This window comes from Copidosoma floridanum, unplaced genomic scaffold (genome assembly GCF_036245765.1).
Source record: "Copidosoma floridanum isolate Cflo_tuat_1 unplaced genomic scaffold, Cflo_Japanese_pri ptg000021l, whole genome shotgun sequence".
NCBI lineage: Eukaryota > Metazoa > Arthropoda > Insecta > Hymenoptera > Encyrtidae > Copidosoma > Copidosoma floridanum.
The window spans coordinates 21,988,891-22,005,339 of record NW_028321898.1 but is presented as its reverse complement, the minus strand read 5'-3'; the positions used below and the strand labels follow the sequence as shown (position 1 = coordinate 22,005,339).

Genomic DNA, 16,449 nt, shown 5'->3' with positions numbered 1-16,449 from the left:
AGTCTTTTTATACAAAAAAGACTCCACGCTATATTACTGTTGAACTTACAGGTTTGTTGGAAATACTGCTTATTTTTGTTTGTTTATTTGAATGTAATCGTTTTTTCATTGCAACAAAAAATTGTACATCTTTAAATATTATTCGAATATAGATAAGAAATAATTCTATGAATAAAATTTCTTTAATCATTCATACTTAAATAAGAATCGTACAATGCAATGTATTTTAATTCATTATGGTATTACTCTCATTTTTTTAAACTATTTTTCATTTACTTTTTTTTTTTATTGAAGATGAAAAACTACTTTTCGGCATATTTGTTCTTGCATGTATCATCTTTTTGACAACTGCAAAATGAACAGCACGGAATTTCTGATGAAACACATAAGCAGTTTTTTGTTTTACACACTTTGCACGTGCAATTAGGGATTAACTCATAAATAGGAGGCAAGAAAATTTCAACTTTTTGTGGATGAAGTAAATCACCTTCAACCTTAAATCCAAACATCAAAGGATCTAATGATTTAGAACTTTTTTCTAAACATGTTACTTGGAGATGGGATATGAAAAGTGACCGTAAAATGTGTAATCTAATTGAAGCACTTGTTGGAGGCAAATCTTCCTTATCAATAATTTTAACGAATGAATCAACATTTTTTTTTTTTTTTACTTCACTAACACGATTCTATTTTAAAATCAAAACTTAAAAAGTTGCAAAAAACAAAGTGAAATAGTCAAATCTCAGAATTGAATCAGCCACGGATCTGCCCCCAGCGCCCAGATTACAGTGCATTGCACTAAAAAATACCTGGAATTGGTGAGTCACTGATTCAAAACTACGTAATATAATCAAATAAATTTTATTGCACTTTCAAAAAGCAATGTTTAACGAAGATTTGGAGACCTGTAGAGTTTAAAAATATTAATTAACAATGGAGATATATGCGTTTGAAAATCGTAAAAAACGCGATTTTCAAAACTTTCGGAATTTTTTACGTAAAATCTAAGCGTTTTAGCAAAAATAAGCAAGACACCTTTTTTGTTTAAAATGATCTAAAAAATACAAAAAAATTCTTTTTTCATCAAAAAACTCAATTTTTTTGTTTGTTAACAAAAATTGTTAATAACAATTAACCTGCCATTTTTTCGGCTTCCCACCCTTGCTATTCGGATTCAGGGGGTCAAAATACATAAAAAAAACTTGGGTTGGTTCGCCGACACCCAACGGCTACGGGAGCCCCCTGGCTCCCGGACTAGGGGCGTTGAAGGCTCACGGCATTACCGCCAGAACGCAACACAGTTTATTCCGGCGGCATTGAATATTTGAAGTATTTGGAGCATCGAAATAAATAAATGTATATATTTTTTTTACCCATCACTATAGGTATGTTGTTTTTGAGTCACAACATTGTTCTCCATAACAGTCCGTGTTAAATTGTTCGTTTTTTTTATTTTGAAATATCTTAATAACTACATGGCTGAGGTTCCCCAAAAAATGCACGTTTATTTTTTTATGAGGCAGAAAATGACATCAAAAAGTAAATTAGAGCTCTCAATCATTGTCGATAATATGTATCGATCCTCCTTAATTGTATCGCATTGTCTGTACTCTACACCAAGCACCACTTGCTTCGATTCAAACAAGCGCGCCGAGGCCGCCGAGCCAAAATAGCGTCTAACGTTTCACCAAACTCCGCTAGAGTTTTGGAGTCGAAAAATGAACACTTCACAAGTAAAGTAGTCGAGTAGTGGTAATAAGAAGGGGACAGAGGGGTTGATTCGGTATACTTACCTGGCGTCGGGGTTATCTGTGATCAACAAGGCAGATCCTCCGGGGTGAGGCTTGCTCATTGCACTACGAGTGAGCTGACCCCTGCGAATATTCCTAAAGTGGATATCTCGGGCGTATTATTTTTGGTAGTTGGGACTGCGTACGCGCTGTCCCAATAATTAAATTCAAAAACAATTCTCTCCTTTCACACTCTACTGTTCAAGCACCATGTTGCTACGTTGACTTGGTGAAGTCCAGTTTGACTCATCGTTAAGTATACACGTACAGCCACTTAGGCCTGCGTAGCTTTTACTTTGACCGATGCGCCGAAGTGACAACCCATTCATGCTACGAGTGGAAAGCGCTGAGTTCCCGCAAAATTAGGTAACAATTTTATGATGGATCTGTTGTGCTCGACGAGTAAGTAATCGTGGAATTTTCGTCTCTAAACACTACTTACTCCCGCTGTACTTACACTCCTTGTGCAGCTCCAAATCAAGTCCCAAAGGACCAGCATCCTTTCATCTCCCTTTTCCATTGTGAAAAAAAAAACTCACGTAGTGCATTATACACACAGGGCACAACATTCATCGTGATTTACGACCACGCGAATATTGAAAAAGGATAAACGAGAGAAGAGAAAAAAAGAAAGAAAAGATAACGAAGCAAAAGTCGGAATAAAGAAAGAATGGAGAAACAAAACGTAAACGGCGGATGTAAAAAGACGATACCACCTACAACCTTTATAGGTATCTCTCGTAAGGGAGCACACACATAAGCCGCACGACTCTCTCGCGCCACCCGATTGATTATTCATAACGCCGGAATATGTATTCCGATCGTCGGGGTCCGTTGCAACGTGTACATAATATATACACATATATATACGTGAAGTTGAAATTTCGCTCACATATATGTATATACTCGGCTCCCTCGCTTTTTGCCGGCTCCACTTTTAAAAGCTGCCCATCTTTTTCTTCCTCCGCAACTCAATGAAACCTTTTGATTCTCTCTCTCTTATGAGCCAACAACGCCACTTATATGTGTATACACGAGTACCACACGCTTGATTAGCTTGAATTACGTCCGCAGAGGAGCAAAGGAGAAAGACGAAGTGCGCAGCATCAGCAGCAGAGAAGAAGAAGAGATGATCGGGTTTTATTTTTGCACATTAACCGACGGCTTCATGAATAATGCATAAATTGTATGTCCGCTGCTGCCATATTACTATTCCTACACACACACTCTTTGGTACATATATGAGGACCTCTCTCTCTCTCACTTTCGTTGCTGCTGCCTCGTAGATTCCGAACACGTGTATGTATATGTATAATGTTTTATATTTATAACAATAGATACGAGAAAAATAAACTAATATTTTTTACTCTGAAAAAAGTAGAGTTTATTTAATAATTATTATACAATATTTACAATATTTACAGCGTAATTTTACCTGAAAAAAGTAGAGGAACGAAAATATAAGTCTATTATCTCTATTGTATTTTATATTTTACACTGAAGACTGTAATTTTATATTTCACTTGCTTCTTGATCCTTATTTGTTCGCACTACCTTTCTCTCTGAGTTTATATCTGTTACTACTCCTTTTCCTCTCTCTTCTCTATTGTTTCACTTCTTACCTTCAATATCCTTACCCCCTCTATCAATCACCTATCAAAGGACACGCTTTATTTGTATTTAAAGAGAGTATACTTTCTTTACATCTCCCCCCCTCCGTATTAGCCGAAAATTGGAACATCTCATTGCATTTTGTTTCATTTACATTTCTTTCTCACTAAAATCGTCGTCATTTAGTTCCATATTCATTGGAACCAATTTTGTTATGTGAAATAAATCTGGTTTTCTATTTTTTTCTGTTTTTATTTGATATATAGACTCTGAAATTTTATTTATTATTTCATAAGGTCCAATTCGTAATCTATCCATTTTTCTCCTATTTAGTCTGTTTCCATTTTCTATATATACTAGATCTCCAATTTTAAATATATGATTTTTTCTGTTTTTATCAAATATTTTCTTGTTATAATTGTGCGATTTAATGGTATTTTCTATTGCTGTTTGTCTATTCTTTAGCCAGATGTCTTTGTTATCTATTGTTATTAATTCTTGAGGTGTTATGCTTACATCAGTCCCATCTAGTAAATATTGCGGTGTGAATCCTGTAACAGAATGTTCTGTCTCATTATACTTTTTTATACATTCATGAGCTATTGATGTCCAAGCTTTTTTATTTTGGTTTTCGTTTAATTTGCACCTAATTTTATTAACTATTGTTTGATAGAGTCTTTCATTTAATCCGTTAGAAAATGGCGCATTAACAGCTGTAAAAACTATTTTGATATTATTGTGTTCCAAAAAATCTTTGAAATCTTTTGAGTTTATTCCTGGGTACTGATCTGACAAAATCATTTCTATTTGTTCAGTATCTATTATTTTTCTTACTAGTTTAATAAAGTCACTTGCCGTTTGTGTCTTAGATGTTATTATATAAGCATACCTGGTAAAGTGATCTACTAGGAGGTGTAAATATTTTTTTGTTGATCTATTTCCTCCAAATCCACCAATGGTATCTATTGAGACAATTTCAAAAGGTTTTTTTGCTGGGCCTAAATGTGACATTTGGCCGTATTTAAGTTGACCTCTTGATTTATTTTCTATACATATTTTACATTCTCTACATGTTTTGATTATATTTTTTGTTAAATTCTTCGCTGTGTAGTTTGTGCTTATTCTAGTCATCATTTGTTTTATTCCAATATGAAACCATTCTTTGTGTATTTTTTTAATCAATTTTTTACTAAACTCTTCTGATAGTATTATTTTTTCTTTTTTTCTACTCTTTTTATAAAAAATTTCATTTCTTTTTATGAACATTTTATTTGATTTTTGTATTTCTTTGTTTTTTTCTTGATCTATTTTGATTTCATCTATTTCTATTAAATTTATTATTCTTAAAAATTCTTCGTTATTTATTTCTGGTTCTAATACCGGATTTCGGCTAAGACAGTCTGCTTCTATATTTTCTTTTCCTGGGATATATTTTATTGTAAAATCATATTGCGATAAATAGTAAGTTAAATCACCTAGTTCTTCGTCTGTTCTTACTTTAATATTTAGATTTTCTAATGGTTTATGGTCTGAATATACTATAAATTTTTTTCCAATAAGCCACTGCTGCCAATATTTTATTGCTTCTTTTATAGCCAAACATTCCAAATATATTGCTTTTTTTTTCTTTTGTGTTTCTGTTAGTTTTTTTGAAAAATATGCTATCGGTTTATCTTTTCCATCAAATTGTGTTTGTTTAAACACTGCTGCTATTCCTTCTATTGATGCATCTGTGTACAGTTTTATTTCTAAGTTTGGGTCAAATATCTCTAAAATTGGTTTTGAGCACAGTAACTTTTTTGTTTGTTGAAATGATTTTTCACATTCCTCTGTCCATATAAATTTTTCATTTTTCCTAAGTAATTTGTGGAGTGGGTCTAATAATATCGCACTTTTCGGAATATATTCATGATTAAAGTTTATTTTGCCTAAAAATTGTCTAATATTTTTTAGGGTTCTTGGTTGTGGAAAGTTTTCTATTGCTATTAAATTATCTTTTATTGGACGAACGGTATTATTTTCTATTATGTGTCCGAGATACTTTGCAGAATTTGAACCAAATGTACATTTTTTAAATTTTAATCGAAATCCTTCTTTTAATATTGCGTTTAAAACTTGTTTGATGTGTTCTATATGTTTTTCAAAAGTTGGTGAAAATATAAGTATATCATCTATGTAATTTTCTGCAAAATTTTTTAAATTATTTTTTTTTAAAATGTTGCTTAGTATTCTTTGGAATATTGCTGGTGCTGTTTTTAAGCCAAACGGAAGGCAAGTCCATTGGTAGTGTCCATCTTGTGTAATAAAACCAGTTTTATTTCTATCTTCAATTCTAAGAGGTATTGACCAAAAAGCCGAATTTATATCTAGGGTGGTGAAAAATTTACAGTTTCTTGTTTTTGTTATTAAATCTTCGATTAGTGGGAAAGGTTGTGCTTGCGGTACAATTAATTTATTTAGGTCTCTAAAGTCTATGCATAGTCTTGATTTCTTATTTTCTTCTTTTTTAAATGCTAGAGTAACAGGTGCTGCAAAAGGGCTGTACGATTCTTCTATTAATTTTTTTTCAAGTAATTTTGCTACTTGTTGTTCTATCTCTTTTTTATCTTCTATTGTACATCTATATGGTCTTTTGCTACAGTATTTTTCTTCTATTAAATCTATTCTTGCTTCATAATCTTTAACTGTCCCTATGTCATATTTGTTTTTTGCAAAGACTGAATTGTATTTCTTAATTATATTTTTTATCTCTTTCTTTTTACTATTTTCTAAATGTTCTAATCGTAAATCGCTTTCCTCTTCTGTCACATGCTCATTAAAGTTTATTTTTACTTCCGTAACCTTTTCTGTTGAATTCTGTTTTATATGTTGATCTTTTTCTTTGATTATTTTTTTCTTTTGGGAAATATTTAAATTCTCATCTTGTATAAGTCTAAATTTTTTTATCATATCTAAACCTATTATAATATCCTCAAAGTCTTCTCTTTCCACTATATCTAAGTCTATTTCTTCTTCTATTTCGAATATTTTTACTTTCACTTTTATTAAGCCTTTTGTTTCGCTGACACCATTGACTGACTTCAAATATATTTTGTTTACATTTTTTTCTTCTTCTTGTATTTTAACTATTCTTTTATTTATTAATGATATCTGAGCCCCGGAATCATATGTTCCTATAACCCTCAATTTATTATTTAACAATATTGGTATTTTAATCAATGGTGTCTCTATTCGTTTTTTTCTTCTGTATATAAATCTGCATTTATTCTTTCATTTGCCCCAACTACTCTTGTTTTATCTTTATTCTTAAACCAACATTTTTCTTCAGGATGGAATTTGTTGGATTTTCCTATTTTCTCACATATTTGACACGGTTTTTTTTCTTCATTTTTATGTTTTATAATTGTATCTATTATCATTTTTCTTGCTTATAATTTTTTTGTTCAAACTTTCATGTTTTCTTATTTCATTTATTAATATTGTTGAATCTACACATTCTTCTTTATCTAATTTATTTCTTATCCATTCTGGCAGACCCATTACTATCAACGCTATTATTGTCTTTTTTCCCATGTTTGGGTCCACATTTATTAATAATCTTTCTTTTTTTATCGCATATTCTGTTAATGAACCTTCATAATATTTATAGGACAATGCATATATAGATGAATTCCAACTTCTATCTGCAAAAGTTTTTAGAAATTTTTCTTTCCATTCTTGCCAGTTATTATTTATTTTTAATTCTGTTTGTGCTGTATAATGCCAGTCCATGCAGGCTTTATCTAAAAATAATCTTAAAATTTCAATTTTTGTATTATCTTCAATAATTTCAAATCTTTCACATTCTTTTTCAAATGTATTCATCCATTGAGTTATATTCGTCTATTTTTCATTAAATTTTTCTAAAATAAATTTTTCTGATATATTTTTTAAGTTAAGCTTGCTATTATCTTTTTGTTTGTTTGTTAATAATTGTTCTATCAAGTTGTTTATATCTACAGGATTTTCTATTATTTTTTTTCTTTTTCAATTTCGTTTAAATATACATTCTTAAATTGAAAATTTCCTATTTCATCTATATATACTTTTGCTAACTCATCATCTAATCCTATCCATAACTTCTGTTGTGTACCCCTTTTAGCGTTACTTTTAAATTTAATAAATACCTCTGTTTTCTTGACTTCTGTGTGATTGTCTATATTTTGATATTGCCGTGGTATAGCATACTGTATTCCTTTTTCCGTTTCGATGAAGGTTATATTTGTTATGTTTGTTTTGCTATCACTCGGTGAGGAAACAACTTCAAAATTAAATCTTAATTTTGGCATTTTTGTTATCTTGAGACAATATTTTCGTTCTATAATGTTTTATATTTATAACAATAGATACGAGAAAAATAAACTAATATTTGTTACTCTGAAAAAAGTAGAGTTTATTTAATAATTATTATACAATATTTACAATATTTACAGCGTAATTTTACCTGAAAAAAGTAGAGGAACGAAAATATAAGTCTATTATCTCTATTGTATTTTATATTTTACACTGAAGACTGTAATTTTATATTTCACTTGCTTCTTGATCCTTATTTGTTCGCACTACCTTTCTCTCTGAGTTTATATCTGTTACTACTCCTTTTCCTCTCTCTTCTCTATTGTTTCACTTCTTACCTTCAATATCCTTACCCCCTCTATCAATCACCTATCAAAGGACACGCTTTATTTGTATTTAAAGAGAGTATACTTTCTTTACATACGTATCTATGCACGTGTACATTTACCATTCGACTTGTAAAACTCGATGTTCTTGGTTCTCAGTGCAGGGCACACGTATGCTAGTAAGTACCTACCACTCACCCCCGCAATGTGCCCTGTTTCTGTTGTTCTCGCTTGTCGTTGTTCTATTACCCTCGTGTGTGAGTGGGCATGTAATATGCCTTTTGTGAATTTGTGCCGTGCACTGTGTGTGTATACGTCGACTTTTTTGTTTCTTCACGGCTACGTTGCACACCTCCGCGGCCATACCGTATATACTCCAGAGTGTGTGTGCGTAGTAATGGCGCTCGCTATACGTAAGTATACTTTTATTGCTTATATCGTTTCGATGGATGAGAAATATACCCAACAACGACCCCACGGTTTTTGGGGCCCAACTCCCTGTTTTGCTGCAAAATCGCCCGTTTTGCAATAACCAACGACTCAGGTTTATACGCTCGCGATAACGATCTCTCGGCAATTTTATTATTCAGTAGTAGGTGCGAGTTTAAGCTACTGCGAGCAATTATTGTATGTGCATACGTATACATGGACATGTCGAAACAACGCGGATTTCGTTGAAAGCGCGTAATGAGGAATTTCAATAACAAAAGCCCACAATGTATATGTATATGGTAATGGATATTTTAAAACGTAACGTTCACTGAAGCTTGACTCCGGTGGTACATAGATACGTACCACTACCATGTACAATCCAATCATCATAAATATTTCGCGCTAAAATTTTATTTGCCCTCCGATAGAGCGCATTACGGCACGTAAAGGGTCGTAGGGAGCGTGTATCTTATTCTCGCGTAATGGCATACAATTTCACCAAATAAGTATGCGGGCGTATCAGCGAAACGCGCGCGCACACGCGTCCATCCGATAAAGCTACCGCATATTTATCAGCTACTACGACAATGTTGTTCCCTTACACGCGGTATATAGCAGAGTGTCTTCATTCACTTTCGTTAAAATACCTGAAACGCCGCACCCGGCTTCCCGCAAAATTAGTCAACAATTTTATGATGAATCTGTTGTGCTCGACGAGTAAGTAATCGTGGAATTTTCGTCTCTAAACACTACTTACTCCCTCTGTACTTACACTCCTTGTGCAGCTCCAAATCAAGTCCCAAAGGACCAGCATCCTTTCATCTCTCTTTTTCATTGTGAAAAAAAAAACTCACGTAGTGCATTATACACACAGGGCACAACATTCATCGTGATTTACGACCACGCGAATATTGAAAAAGGATAAACGAGAGAAGAGAAAAAAAGAAAGAAAGAAAAGATAACGAAGCAAAAGTCGGAGGAAAGAAAGAATGGAGAAACAAAACGTAAACGGCGGATGTAAAAAGACGATACCACCTACAACCTTTATAGGTATCTCTCGTAAGGGAGCACACACATAAGCCGCACGACTCTCTCGCGCCACCCGATTGATTATTCATAACGCCGGAATATGTATTCCGATCGTCGGGGTCCGTTGCAACGTGTACATAATATATACACATATATATACGTGAAGTTGAAATTTCGCTCACATATATGTATATACTCGGCTCCCTCGCTTTTTGCCGGCTCCACTTTTAAAAGCTGCCCATCTTTTTCTTCCTCCGCAACTCAATGAAACCTTTTGATTCTCTCTCTCTTATGAGCCAACAACGCCACTTATATGTGTATACACGAGTACCACACGCTTGATTAGCTTGAATTACGTCCGCGGAGGAGCAAAGGAGAAAGACGAAGTGCGCAGCATCAGCAGCAGAGAAGAAGAATTAGAATTAGAATTAGAATACTCAATTTATTCAAACCGTGTGGTAGAACCACGTACAGCTCTCAACAAAATTTACAACTAAATAAATACTAGATTACAATATTAATACTATACATATGAACAATTTCTCATGAGCTAAATTACAGACTAATTACTAATGTTCGAAGATTAAAAACAAATGAATATTCAATATCACATGATTACAGACCATAAGTATAATAAATTTCAAATTAATAACAGGAACAAATTTATGTAAGATAAAAATAAATATTGATGATTTTATAAAATTCCACGATTAATTTATACATGTTATTAAAATTGAGCATCTTTGAGCGTCATTGAGCCACCTATATACTAATAAAATCATACTTGCGTAGGATTATTTAAATTAAACGCATTATAATAGAATTTACATATTTAAATAAATGAGACGAGAACAAAATTTGAAAACTAAAATTTGATTTGTGCGTTCATATAAGAATTACGTATTCAGTACATGAAGTCATATAAAACTGACAAATTTGTATCCAGTAATTCAAATATTTTAAATATTTTGTCGCATTTACAAATCTATATCAAAGAATACAGATATAAATTATAAATAAATATATAAAATCGTGAACCACTCAAGTCAGAGACCAGGTAAATTTGGCAGAGGATCATCAGACTCATATCTCTATTCAGCCAGATCTCGTTCGAATAACTCGCCAGCGAGAGACCTCCTAACAGCTCCGTAATTCAGTACATTTATATCCTCCGGATTAAGTGTATTCAAATAAATAATCGACTGATAAATAAACAAACGGCGATACATCTCCGTACGTATGCGAGGGACAACATAGTTTTTCTCAGGAAAACGAGTTGAACGACGCAGAGCCAATCCCTGATTTTCAAAGGATACAAGGCGGTTATGTAGATAATCAGGGCTATGCCTAGAGGCGACAGAAAAGGCTAGAGAACGAAGCATGAAGTCACGACGACTGGGAACCGACATCCAGCCCAATGCAAGCCGATATGGAGTAACCCGCTCCCTACGTCGTATATTACCAAATGCGAATCTGACACAAGCGTTTAGTGCTCTATGTAAGCGAAGGCTAGAAATACAATCAATGGGATGATAAGCCACAGCCATATAATTAAAATGAGGCAATATAAGGGATTCAACTCAACGCTTTCTGAGGGGAAACGAGAGAGCTCTGCGACAAAATTGTAGTGAATATAAAACTCGAAAAACACGTGCTGAAATATGACGGGCATGTCTATCCCAATTAAGAGAAGACGTTAGCCAAAGACCAAGATTTTTTATTTCAGTACTATACTCGAGCTCTACTCCATTAACTCTGACCTTGGGTGGTCTAGACAAATCATACCGACAAAGAAGGCTTGCATGGCCAATAATCATTACCCTAGTCTTTTGAGCATTTAGACGTAAACAATTTTCAGCAATCCATTCAGTCACAGCCTCGATATCCAGATTCAATTTTAAAATGGTATCATCCAAGTCCTCCGGCCGACATGAGATGTATACCTGAAAATCGTCAGCGTAACAAATATGTTTACTGAACTTTAACACCCGGTGAAGATCGTTTAGAAATACAGAGAATAGAAGAGGGCCCAAGACACTGCCTTGTGGTACACCACAACCCAGTGGCAGCCAATTTGAGACAGGAACACCGTTATGGCAAATAGCATGTGATCTACCCGACAAGTAACTGTAGACCCATTTAATAAAAGAATCATCACAATTTAACCCTCGTAGTTTAGCAAGAAGTAGTTGGTGAGAGACAGTGTCGAAGGCTTTAGACAGGTCAAACGTGACGAGGATCGTCAGCATACCTGAGTCCACTGCACCGCGCGCGTCCTCAAGGAGAGAAAGAAGGGCAGTTTGAGTACTGTGCCCCCGGCGGAAACCTGCCTGATTAGGATCTAGAAGCTTGTTTATTTCCATAAACGTGGATAGCTGTTGGTACACCAGCCTCTCGACAATCTTCGATATCTCAGGAAGCTTGGAGATGGGTCTCGTATCGGATGCCGAAGTCATAGATCTGGTTTTAGCGAGTGGTGTCACGTATGATTTTTTCCAAGGTTCAGGAAAAGAATCGTCAGTTAAAGATCTATTTATAAGTAGGGAAATGGGTCCAATCAAAGGGTCAATAACTAGGTTCAGCATCTGGGCCGACAAGCCATCTGTACCACTAGTTGCAGAATTGACACGGGGTAGGGCACGTCGAATTGCAGTAGTAGTAACCGGATGTAGTTTAAACATTGGTAATTGTGCCTTTAACGGTATGTCTAAAACTTCATGTTTATCCGAATCTTGTAATGATGGAGTTGATTGAGAAAACGATGTATAATGGGCAATCAGTTCATTCGGCGTAAAGGAAAGAATAGGTGAGGGCAAGGTCGACCGTGTAAGACCAACTTTCCGAATCAGAGACCAAGTAGACCTAGCATCGGATGCATTTGCAAATTCACGAGATAAATACTTGTTTTTCGAGGAGTCCAGTGCGTTCCTCACATCTCGTTGCTTCTGCCGATAATCATCATAATCAACCGGCAACTTAGTGCGGATAGCACGCTTATAAGCAGTGTTACGAAGCTTGATAAGATTCCTTATTTCTAATGTTACCCAGGGCTTATTTGATCGCTTAACCGTGACCGATCGCAGCGGAGATACTTCATCAAACGTAGAAACAACTGCTTTCGATAGCATCTCAGCAATTTGATGCACACTGGAGCCATCAGAGTCACTCAAAGCCAAAGTGACCGCATCAATAGTTTTTGATTTCAGTCCCTCACCATCAATCCTATGAAGGTCGCGCGTGAGGAAAGCCTTCCGCGATGAAGGGGCCCCAGACATTTCAATATCTAACATAATCAGGTCATGGCCTGCTATAAAAGGAGAATCCGTTTTTGAATAGGCAATAATGGAAGAATAATCACGGACAACGAACAGATCTATCCAGGTATGAGAAAAGTGATCTGGATGATAAGTGTGATGAGTCGGGCCGGAATTAACTAGATGAAGTAAATGTGAATTTAAACAACTTAGAAGGTATATTGCATCGTGGTTATTAGACATCATATTTGAATTAAAATCACCTGTAACGATAATCTGTTTATATCTAATAGAATAAATGGACAAATCGGCAAAAAATTCTGAAGGGTAAAGTCCCTTGGGACGGCGATATAAAACAACAAATAAAAACCTATGGGTCTGTCGAGATATTTCAGCAATGATATATTCTGGTTTATTGTCAAATAACGGGTCGGATGTACATAAAATTTTCACACCGAGAGACTTATGCGTATAAAAACCCACCCCTCCTCCCTCTTTGCCAATCCTATCAAGACGAAAAAAGTTGCGATTTTCCAAGGCTAAGACTGAATCGTCATCATTAAAAAATGTATAATACTTTTTAAAAAGTTAAATCTTTACTCTCGATCCACTGTTATCAAGGAGGTTCGATACGCATCATCGACAATGATTGAGAGCTCCAATTTAATTTTTGATTCGTTCTATGAGTTATAAAAAATAAATCAACATTTTTTGGGCGATCTCAGTCACGTAGTTATTGAGACATTTCAAAATAAAAAATGAACAATTCACCACGGGCTGTTATGGGAAAATTGTCAATAACGTACCTTAGAAAGGATTCGATACAATCTTTCGGCAGGGCGGTGCAGCGGGGTCAGGGGTGTTGAAGGCTCACGGCATTACCGCCAGAACGCAACACAGTTTATTCCTGCGGCATTGAATATTTGAAGTATTTGGAGCATCGAAATAAATAAATGTATATATTTTTTTTACCCATCACTATAGGTATGTTGTTTTTGAGTCACAACATTGTTCTTCATAACAGTCCGTGTTAAATTGTTCGTTTTTTTTATTTTGAAATATCTTAATAACTACATGGCTGAGGTTCCCCAAAAAATGCACGTTTATTTTTTTATGAGGCAGAAAATGACATCAAAAAGTAAATTAGAGCTCTCAATCATTGTCGATAATATGTATCGATCCTCCTTAATTGTATCGCATTGTCTGTACTCTACACCAAGCACCACTTGCTTCGATTCAAACAAGCGCGCCGAGGCCGCCGAGCCAAAATAGCGTCTAACGTTTCACCAAACTCCGCTAGAGTTTTGGAGTCGAAAAATGAACACTTCACAAGTAAAGTAGTCGAGTAGTGGTAATAAGAAGGGGACAGAGGGGTTGATTCGGTATACTTACCTGGCGTCGGGGTTATCTGTGATCAACAAGGCAGATCCTCCGGGGTGAGGCTTGCTCATTGCACTACGAGTGAGCTGACCCCTGCGAATATTCCTAAAGTGGATATCTCGGGCGTATTATTTTTGGTAGTTGGGACTGCGTACGCGCTGTCCCAATAATTAAATTCAAAAACAATTCTCTCCTTTCACACTCTACTGTTCAAGCACCATGTTGCTACGTTGACTTGGTGAAGTCCAGTTTGACTCATCGTTAAGTATACACGTACAGCCACTTAGGCCTGCGTAGCTTTTACTTTGACCGATGCGCTGAAGTGACAACCCATTCATGCTACGAGTGGAAAGCGCTGAGTTCCCGCAAAATTAGGTAACAATTTTATGATGGATCTGTTGTGCTCGACGAGTAAGTAATCGTGGAATTTTCGTCTCTAAACACTACTTACTCCCGCTGTACTTACACTCCTTGTGCAGCTCCAAATCAAGTCCCAAAGGACCAGCATCCTTTCATCTCCCTTTTCCATTGTGAAAAAAAAAACTCACGTAGTGCATTATACACACAGGGCACAACATTCATCGTGATTTACGACCACGCGAATATTGAAAAAGGATAAACGAGAGAAGAGAAAAAAAGAAAGAAAAGATAACGAAGCAAAAGTCGGAATAAAGAAAGAATGGAGAAACAAAACGTAAACGGCGGATGTAAAAAGACGATACCACCTACAACCTTTATAGGTATCTCTCGTAAGGGAGCACACACATAAGCCGCACGACTCTCTCGCGCCACCCGATTGATTATTCATAACGCCGGAATATGTATTCCGATCGTCGGGGTCCGTTGCAACGTGTACATAATATATACACATATATATACGTGAAGTTGAAATTTCGCTCACATATATGTATATACTCGGCTCCCTCGCTTTTTGCCGGCTCCACTTTTAAAAGCTGCCCATCTTTTTCTTCCTCCGCAACTCAATGAAACCTTTTGATTCTCTCTCTCTTATGAGCCAACAACGCCACTTATATGTGTATACACGAGTACCACACGCTTGATTAGCTTGAATTACGTCCGCGGAGGAGCAAAGGAGAAAGACGAAGTGCGCATCAGCATCAGCAGCAGAGAAGAAGAAGAGATGATCGGGTTTTATTTTTGCACATTAACCGACGGCTTCATGAATAATGCATAAATTGTATGTCCGCTGCTGCCATATTACTATTCCTACACTAAATTGGGGTATTAATACTGTCAATCTAGTGAATAAAGCCAACCAGGGGCTCAAAATTCTCAGCTGCCTCAGAAACACTTGGTGGGGTGCTGACCCAGAAACGCTTACTCTTCTTTACAAATCTCTGATCAGATCCAAACTAGATTATGGGTCCTTTTTGACCTCCCCCTGTGCAAAATGCCATACTGATAAACTAGAAAGAATCCAGAACAAATCCCTCAGAATAGCAATGGGATATAGAGCTAGTACTCCAATCAATGTGATTTTAGCTGAGACAAAAATTATGCATCTCTCCTTGAGGGCTGAATATCTAGCTTACAGATTCATTCTAAAATCATTATCAACTGATAACAACCCTACAATCAAACACATTACCACTCTTAAAAGGACCTCTGAAAATTACAACCATGAATACGATCTCGACACCTCGCTACTGCTAAGATGCTTCACCAATATATGTCAATACAATCTTAACATCAAATCCTACCCTATCCTCCCCCAGTACTTGAACCCATATTCGAACAATTTTTTTCCAGTCCAGCTAGACTTAACTATAGGCCACAAACTGCTTAATTCCCCTGACCCATATGTAGCGTTTAATGACTCATTCAATCAAAACAATACCCTACACTACACAGACATATTCACGGATGGTTCAATAATTAAAATAGGCGACCAAAACCAAGTTGGCCTTGCTAGCCATAGCCTAGATGACCTCTTCAACTTTTCATATAAACTACCTAACGGGACATCCATCTTTACAGCGGAATGTACAGCCATTTATCAGGCCCTTAGTCGTATAAGGCAAAGCGACAAATCAGACTTCAGAATCTTCTCTGACTCACTGAGCGTCCTCTCAGCCCTCCAAGGTAGTTTCTCAAATCTCATATTGGAAACCAAGAACCTATACATAAAATGCTCCCTAGAAGGGAAAAATGTTCATCTTATCTGGGTACCATCCCATGTGGGAATTCAAGGCAATGAGGAAGCTGATAAAAAGGCCAGGGCAGCAGCTGAGAGCGGACACCTCCTTAACTTACCTATTCCTTACTCCGACGCTG

The 16,449-nt window shown here is 35.7% G+C and overlaps 1 protein-coding gene and 2 non-coding genes across 4 annotated transcripts in view; all 3 read left to right on the top strand.

Annotated features, from left to right (window-relative positions):
- Nucleotides 1-16,449, top strand: part of LOC106641755 (uncharacterized) — a 121,600-nt gene that overhangs the window by 82,163 nt on the left and 22,988 nt on the right. The window lies entirely within an intron of this gene.
- Nucleotides 1,786-1,949, top strand: LOC111642951 (U1 spliceosomal RNA). Its single transcript, XR_002759618.2, has one exon. It is a non-coding gene; the product is annotated as a U1 spliceosomal RNA (small nuclear RNA).
- Nucleotides 14,159-14,322, top strand: LOC149374189 (U1 spliceosomal RNA). The gene has a single exon (XR_016293206.1). It is a non-coding gene; the product is annotated as a U1 spliceosomal RNA (small nuclear RNA).